We start from the raw sequence: 8,603 nt of genomic DNA on the forward strand, positions 1-8,603 counted from the left end.
GGGGAAATTTTATAAACAAAAAAATTCTGTGAAATCAACAGGTGCTTGTGAAATTTTTTGGTGTTGCTAAGTTTGCATTTTTTCAGTGAAAAAATGTTTTGGTCAAAAATACTTTCCCAGCTCTAATTGTAAGCACATAAGGTGTTTATAGGTGGTTATAAGCTATGGCAATAAGCAACCTATTGACCTCTTGGTCATGCAAACAATTGATTAACCGTGTATTAAAACATTTATTACCTATGTGTTAGCACTTAATATTAAGATTCCGTTTACAAATATGTTATAAAGTGTGACCAGTAGAGGGTTAGCAGACAGGAGGCAATGGAAACTAAAGTGGATTGAACATGGATAAGGACTTGTTAGTCCTGAGGTGGTGGTTTGGTATGTTTTACTTCCTGGTAATATTTAGTTGTTTGCAATATAGCTTAGAGGACTAGGTCCTTTCCAGTGCTTGTGAAAGGCAGAGGGTTTAGGGAGAGAGTGCTGGACTGGGTGAGGAAGGGCTGTGGGTCTCAGTTCTTACTTACATTGAATGTTGTTTGGGATCCATTCCAAACAAGTCTGCCAGAGCTCTGTTTGTGGGTGAAAAGATCTGTTTCTCTCTGCAGGGGAGGCTTGAGCAGGGCTAGCTTCCTTGGTGTGGGAGGGGCAGGCCCAGTCAGATTCATGTGCTTCCCATCCTCAGTGCTGGAACAGTGAGAAGAGAGAGAGCTGGTGAAAAAATGGTGTTTCCTTCCATGGAAAATGTTGACTAAAACAAATTAATTTTTGTCTAAATTTTCTGTGGAAAATTTTGATTTGGGGCAGAAATCCAATAATTAGTCTCTTTTTTTGTTTGATAATACTGCCACTGTGCTTCATGGGAGTTGAAGTTTGAGTACCTCAAGTTACTATTCTCCTTTATGGGCCAGACTCTCTGGTGGGACTACATCTCCCATGATACACCATAGTTTTCCCTCTTGGATGGGGGAGGCAGTATATACCATTCCCTGGCCATGGGGCATCATGGGAGATGTAGTCCAGCCACAACAGGCAATCAAGCTACAGTTCCCATTGAGGTACTGCAGCAGTATTTTCAAATCAAAATATTTGGGTTTTCTGGCCTTTGGCTTTTCAACAAAAGATCAGATTTTCCATGGAAAACAGTCACTTCTCATGAAAAATTTTGTTTGGTCAGAAACTCATTTTTTCAGCCCCCTTAAGCTTCTTTTCAGGGCTTGGAGAGGGTCAGTTCTTGAACTGCCTCCACTTCTCTTCTGTGTAGCAGGGTATACGGGGGGCAATTTCTTTTCTGCCCACTTCACTCCATCAGTGGGAGGAAGGACAGGTCCACCATACCTCCAGAGGTGAGGAACGTGCATGGCTGGGTAGTATGAATGAGCTGGGTATATCTGCAGTAGACATCTCCCTTGGGAGAACTGTTATGTCCTGTGGAGCAGGGACAGTGCACGGTGGAGGTGGGAATTTCATGGCGAGAGGAGGTATGTCAGTGCTCCCATACTTTTTGTTATAGGAGAGGTGTTTCCCTAGTGGAAAGCAGGCTCCCAGCACAATCCTGCTGCCTCACTGACCCTCAACCCTCACCACAGAGTCCAGCCCAGTGACACATGCTGTCTGGTTTGTGTATGTCCCTTTTGTATGTCAGTGACTTGTGAACCTGCTGAGTGCAGAGAATGACTATTTCTGTGCTTCCACTGCAACTCCTGCTACTTGCAACTGTGCTAGCAGTGCAACTCAGTTGCTCAGAGCACCTCCATGGGCTCTATTCTTAGCAGCTAATAGCTGAAATAATTATGTTTGTCTCAGCACCATTTGCTCCTGAGATTTGGAAGTTAGCATACCCTCCTGCTCAGGAAGGCTTTCTGCTTCCTTTCATTGTCCCGTGGAGTGTGAAGTGGTCCTGGGTACTCTAGGGCCACACATGCCTACATCTTGGCAGGGCTTCCTTTACTGACTGCTGCAGAGTACAAAACACTGCTAGGTGTGAAGTGGAATGATGAACAGGGCTATTATCTTGAGATGCTAAGTGCCATTGGACACAACACCAACATGGGAGGTGGACTCTTCCCTGAAATGACCTGCATGTTAATGCATCACCATCTCATTGAAAGGGAGGGAGGGAGAGAGAAAGTTGTCTTCAGTTTGTGTTGCTCAGATTTAATAGAGTAAATTGTAGGATCATGTTTTCTCTAAGCTAGGGCCAGATTTAACCTCTGGGATCTAGTCTTCTAGCTGGAAAATGGAGCAGATTTTGGTGACTCAGGCACAGAGGGGAATGCATAAAACACACTGAAAAGTGCATATAAAGTATTAGTGCATGCAAAATTATTTGGGTCAATTTTGTGGTTGCAATTAGTTGTGCACTCACAAGCAGGTGCGTGGATTGAAGACCTTTAAGGTTATTTGCAAGTGTGTCCTTTTTGGTTTTTTTTGAACATTTGTGTTCATGACAGTGCTTTATGGTGTTAGCCATGACCACGAACAGAAATAAAATACTGTGAGCATAACAGAGAACAGTGTATGTGGCTTGGGATGGGGGTGATAAAGAGGTGGTATCGTTACTGCTTCTGACCTATCTTAATCTGGAAGGAACTGGAAATCTTACAGGAACCAGTTTCTCTGACATTCCAAGACCAAACTAGTTTTGATATGATGAACTTCTCAATCGAGCTGAACCCAACTCTAGTAGTAACTAGTCACTACTTTTCTAAAATAGGTGCAGGTAACTTTTGAATTGTAGATTAGGCTACCAGCCCCTTGGAATAAAATACAATACAATGTAGTCCATTATAAATGTTTCCTTGTAGACGACAGTATTTGCTCAAGTAACTATCCACCCATGTTTTGGAATAGCACATTTCCACGGTCATCTCCATGCTTCTGTGGTCATTTAAAACAGTGTCTTAAGGTGCTGTGTGTATGTAATTTTCCATCCGTTTCCTTTAAAAGCCACAATGTTCTGGTAGCTTCTGTTTCAAGCGAAGAAAGGTCTCTTTACCTGATTAGGTTGTTTGTTTTATAATTTTTTTTTTAAAAGGAAGGCAGATCGAAATCAAAAACTAAACATTTCTATTGATCTACCTAAACTATATTTAAAAAATTTTTTTTCAGTTCATGAAAGTTTTTGAGATTTTAACGTTTCATCCTGATTCAGGACTAGAACTTTTTTTTTTTTTTTTTTTTTTTTTTTTTTGAACTCTCAGAAATTTTTGTGGGAAAGGAAACTGTTTCCCACGTAACTTTCTTCTTGCATCTTCCTCTGAAGCAGTTTGATATAGTTAGCCAATGACTGTGTAGCCCTGAATTGGCACATTTTAATGGTGCTCATGTTTGCAAAGCACTCAGCAGAGTGGAAGAGCCATACCAGTACTAAGCAGTGTTATTAAGTTGCACATTTTTTCCCATTCTCTTTTGATCGCTTGCTTCTTCAGTTTACAGCCGATTGTTCCCCAAGGCACCATGCTGCAGCGTCATTGACACGGAGATTGAGGTCATGAGGTTGCACATACACAGCAGCTGCAATTCTCCATTTATTCTTGGGCAAGAATTTGTCTGGCACTGCTTAGGCCTGTGGATTATTTGATCTTGGGCTTTTAAACAGGACTTTTGCCCTGATTTTAATAATTGTAGTTTCCTGTGCTTGAGAGGTAATATGAGCTAAGGCTTTGCTAGTGGTCAGAGGAAAGTCCTGTGCAGTCATCTACTGTACCACTTGAGTCAGAATTTTGCTAACATCAGACCAAGGACCTCACTTAGTGAGTGCACAGCCAGGTTTATTTAGGTTCTTGTATCACCCACAATACCACTGTAATGTGGCCAAAGTATTACATGGGATCCTTAAGTGTTCATGTGTGAAATCTGGAGTTATGGAAGCCCATTGCTGCTGAGAACGTGTGCCCTGTGGTGGGGGGGAGGGAAATGACATGGGAGAGGGTGAGGAAGAATTTAAAATGCCAGAAATGTTTTTGATGAATTAGCATATAAATTTTAATCCTGCACTTGCCAGATTTACTGATAAAAGGCACCACTCTGCTTCTACCATGATGCCAGTGGAAAACTGCCAGCTAGTATCAGCTAGGTAAATGGCCAGCAGAGAGTCCTGATATTTGTTTGCTTGCTTATATTTACAAAAAATATATCACAAAACTTGTAAGCGTCTAATAGTGTGGTAGCTAACATGCCTAACTGCATTATGTGCATGATGTACCCTCCTCATTCCTTCTGATTGCTCCAGCCCATTGCTTCTTTTTTTTCAGTTGAATTGCAAGCTCTTTGGGGTTTCTTTATCCATGTCTGTACAGCACCCAGACTCTGGGGCCCTGATCCCTGCTTGGGGCCTCCAGGTACTACCAGAATATAAATAATTATGTTCTGGCAATGTGCCAGAAATGTTCCATGTTTGGTTATTTTAAAATGAACAGTTTCTGTCTGTGGAGACACAAATAAAAGAGAGCCAACCTCTCTCTCTACTCCCAAATACACCCTCAAAAAATACATTAAAACTCCACTTTCCCCCCCATCCTCACCTTTTAAACACTGTGGCACTGACAAAGTGTGTGCTAAGAGCAGTACAATAGTGCCCTGCTTTCTGCTGCTTTCCTGTCCTTTTCCTTGATCTGTTCACACAGTACTTAGCCCAATTGGATCTGTATTTTGATGGGGCCTCTAGGCATTACCACAGGATAAATAGTAATTATAAGGGCTTTGAGACAGGGACTTTTTCTCCTTGTGTATCTGCATAATACATCGCGCACTGCTGGTGCTATTCTAAATCAGCGGGATGCAGAGTGAGTGAAGAAATCAGGGTCTGACCTTGGAAGTTAGTGGGGTTCATGAGACACATAAGGGTAGGTGGAACCAGCCTAGCAAGCTGTCTTAAGTGTTTTCTGTGTAATACGTATACTGCTGGCGATAATGTCCATGTGACAATGTCTCTTTCAAGTGGCTGGTTCACGTCGCTGTAATACCGGCTGTTTGCTTTCATCTCCTTTAGCTCAGGTGACAGAAACTTGTGGCTTTGGTGATGAACGTCTTAGGCTCAGTCTCCACAGGTGACCATACGTCCGTCTGTACACATGCAGCCACGTTTCATTGCATCCAATTGATGGAAAGTAACCTTACTGGGTCACTACAAAGATCGGGATGCTCAATTTCTTTATAGCAGCTACAAAACGCCACCTATATTTCTTGTATTGGCTTCTGGCTGTTTGGTGATCTGGAGGGGCTATGCTTCTCACTCCAAGTCAATGTCTTTTCCCCAGTATAAGATGGTTCCTGTGACTTGCATCTTTTGTCAGAGTTTTATTTTATAAATTGGGACCTTGCAATTATTCTTGTTCATGTCTGCATGCAACAGGTGTCACTTTCAGTATAATACAGAGGAATCCCAAAATAGCTCAGACTCTGAAGGAAAAAATACTGGTTATTTCAGCCTCAGCTGTACTGAAAACCCAAAACTCACATCCCATTCTGAAATCTGGTATTAATATGGCAGGTGTATTGATTTTGTGGTGTTCGCCTGTATTTTTTTTTCCCCTACAGATGCTCTTTCTTGCGCAGATTCTTTCATATGCTGTTGGCTTTTCACTAGTATCCACACAGCTGTCTGGTTGCTTAAATGCTATACCTGCCTTTGCTCTTCCTCTGGGTTTCCCTAGCTCAGATGTTCTCAAATTGTGGTCTGCGAGCGCTGTTCAGGTGGTCTGCAGATAGTTCCCTCTAAGCTGTGCTCCTGGGCAGTTGCACACAAGAGAACGAAGGGCCACCCACCTAATTAGTGGAACCACGCAGGCGTGCCTCCACTAATTAGGAGTCTGGATCTGGAGAAGACGCACCTGTAAGGTGAGGTGGTAGCCTTGGGGGGGAATAGGTGGTAGGGGCAATGGGGTGAGAAGAGGGGTTGGGGGGAATTTGGGACATGCAGGGCTGTGGCAGCCAGAGAAGGAGGCTACTTTCCCCCAGCTCCAGGGCTGCGGCTGCTGGGGAGAGACGGCTCTCCTTCCCAGCCCCAGCTTGGGGGCTGCCATGGCTGGGGAAAGCGGGAGAGACCCTCCTCCTTCCCAACGCCAGCTCGGGGGCTGCTGCGGCGGGGGAGTGAGAGCACATCCTTCACATTAGAAAGGTAAGACTATTGATACTAAAATATGAGTTGTGTGCTTTTATTTGTAGAACAAAAAAGTTAATTAAGTTTTTTTATATAGTGCTTTTATCCAAAGCGCTTTACAATATTTAGCTAATGGTACAAACAACATTTGGAAAGATCATTAAGTGGTCTGCTGAGACCCTCAGCAATTTTCAAGTGGTCCACGAGAAAAAAGTTTGAGAAGCACTGCCCTAGTTCTTGAAGAGAAATAATCTGAGCGTCCAACTTTCTTTGCCGAACATGGGAGCTAGCTGTGACTCACTAGGGTTAACCTTCAGCCTGCTGCCTGAGGAGCTGTGTCCAAGCCCTCTGGAATGTTTTGCTTGCCTAACCCATGCAGGGTTGTGCTGATGTTTTTAGCTATTATGAAGATTCTTGGACTGTGACTAGTAGTGCCGGTGACCCAGGCAATGTCGTCATGAGCCTCAAAATCTTCACTCTGGGCACAAGCATTCACGTTATCTGGTTAACACATTTTTGAAGTCTGTGTGGATGGAAAGGGAAGAGCTTACAATTTTCCAATACTTATAGTAACCCACACTTACGTAGTTTGTCTCTTTGTCTCCCTCAGGTGGCTAGGAGTTCTGCTGTTATAACACAAGAGGTTGATGAATCTGCTACAACCTTTGGGCTAATGCAGCTGAGTCTTTTAGGTCAGGCAGTTGAGGCTCATGCTTTCAGATCCAGAGGTCCAAAGTTTCATCCCTGCTGCCAAAAACCCATCCAGGGAACATCTGGTGACATCCCTGTTTTACAAACGCTTACATACACACTTAGCGTTACTCAAGCAAGTAGTCCCTTTGAAGTTCCATTGTGCGTAAAGTTAAACATGTGCGTAAACGTTTGCAGGCTCTGGGCCGAAGTGCTTTACTTTCCAAAGTCAAACCGTGTCTCCTATCCCTGAAAGAGTTAATCAAACAGCATTAATACGCCATTGGAATGTTGTTGTTGTTTCTTTTAGGAGTGGGAGAGGATTTACCCTGGTTTAAAAAGAAAGAACGCCACAAAGTTGTCCATGCTGTCAGTGGCACTTGTTCGAGATTTGCATTGCTGACTACCGACCCCAAAAGAGTTAACCGAGTAGGTGTGACTAAGCAGCAGAGAAAAAGATGCAATCGTGCGAGGTTTGGAACCAAAGCAAAAAAACGGAGGTGAGGAGCATTAATAAAAACAAGAAAAGGGCAGAGGTGCAGAGTCCAGCAGTGATTGACTTTCTTGATTTGACTGGCCCTGGCATTGTTGGCATCAGCTCTCCTGGGAAAGCTGCAGTTCCGCTGTTATAACACAGGGAGCAGCCTGGAGAATTTTGAGCTGCGTCACAGAGCTCTGAGAGAGTGAGTGAGTGTGAGAGAGAGAGCAAGCTCCCTCGATAGGTCTACTAGCAACAGCCCTGCTGCAGCAAGGGGGGAGAGAGAGAGGCAGCAAGAAAGAGAGAGACAGAAGTAATAACATCATGGACTGGGCTTCTGCAACCGGCCAGCTTAATTTTTAAAAAATTTATTTTGGCTTAATTGATATTGGAGGGTTCGCCCATTGACGATGCTGGAGACATGATGCGTTCAATCCCGCGGGGAGGGAGGGTGGGCAGACGTCGGAAGGGTTAACGGGAGGAAAATTCTGGAACATTCTATTCTGCGGCGCTGCACAGCGAGCGAACGAAGGGCTACGGATTGCGCAGATGTTTAACGGGCAGAGGTCTTCGGCTCGGGGTCCGTCTTTCCCACGTACGTATCCTTTGATTGGGATTGGGTTAGAACTGCATCTTATTTTATTTATTTACAGGTTCTTCTCCCCCCCCCACTCCTCTAAGTTCAAACCCCGGAGTGGCTTTATGATTTTGGCTGGATGTTACTGCACTGTTCTGCGTCAGAGCCGTTTTCTGAATGGAACGATGGCACAAGTGGTACGAATGTCGCTCTTGCCTGTGGTGCTGTTATGCAGCTGGGGGTGGTGGTCGTGGGGGCAGATGACAACTTTGCAAAGGCTGTTGTTTTAATTTTTTTTTTTTATTCCTCCCTCCCACCTATTTAAAGGCTGGCACGTCGGCCAGGGCTTGGTGCAGGGATTAACAGACACTCTGCATTTTAAAGCTTGGAGGTTTGTCACTGCGTAGTTCAGAAAGTGGTAAATGGTGACGCAGTGATCATTGGAGGGCATGTTGTCCAGTTTTTAAAAGCATCAGGGGGACAGGTACACAGCGCCTTTCAGAGGCTTCCAGACTAGCAGAAAGGGGTTAAGGATGAGTCGAGAAGGGAAGCTAGGGTTTAGGGATTAAATGTCATCATTTTGGCGTTGGAAAGTTGTTTACCTTGCTCTCTCCGTGTCTCCATGTTGGCAGCCTTCCAGCTCACATGTGATAGTCTTGCCTGTACTGCTGCATCATTAACTAAGTGGCTGAGCTTGCACATGATTGGCTGGGGAGGGTTCTGAGCCTGAACACTTGATCCTATTGGTAGAAGGG

Source organism: Gopherus flavomarginatus, chromosome 5 (genome assembly GCF_025201925.1).
Source record: "Gopherus flavomarginatus isolate rGopFla2 chromosome 5, rGopFla2.mat.asm, whole genome shotgun sequence".
Classification (NCBI taxonomy): Eukaryota; Metazoa; Chordata; order Testudines; family Testudinidae; genus Gopherus; species Gopherus flavomarginatus.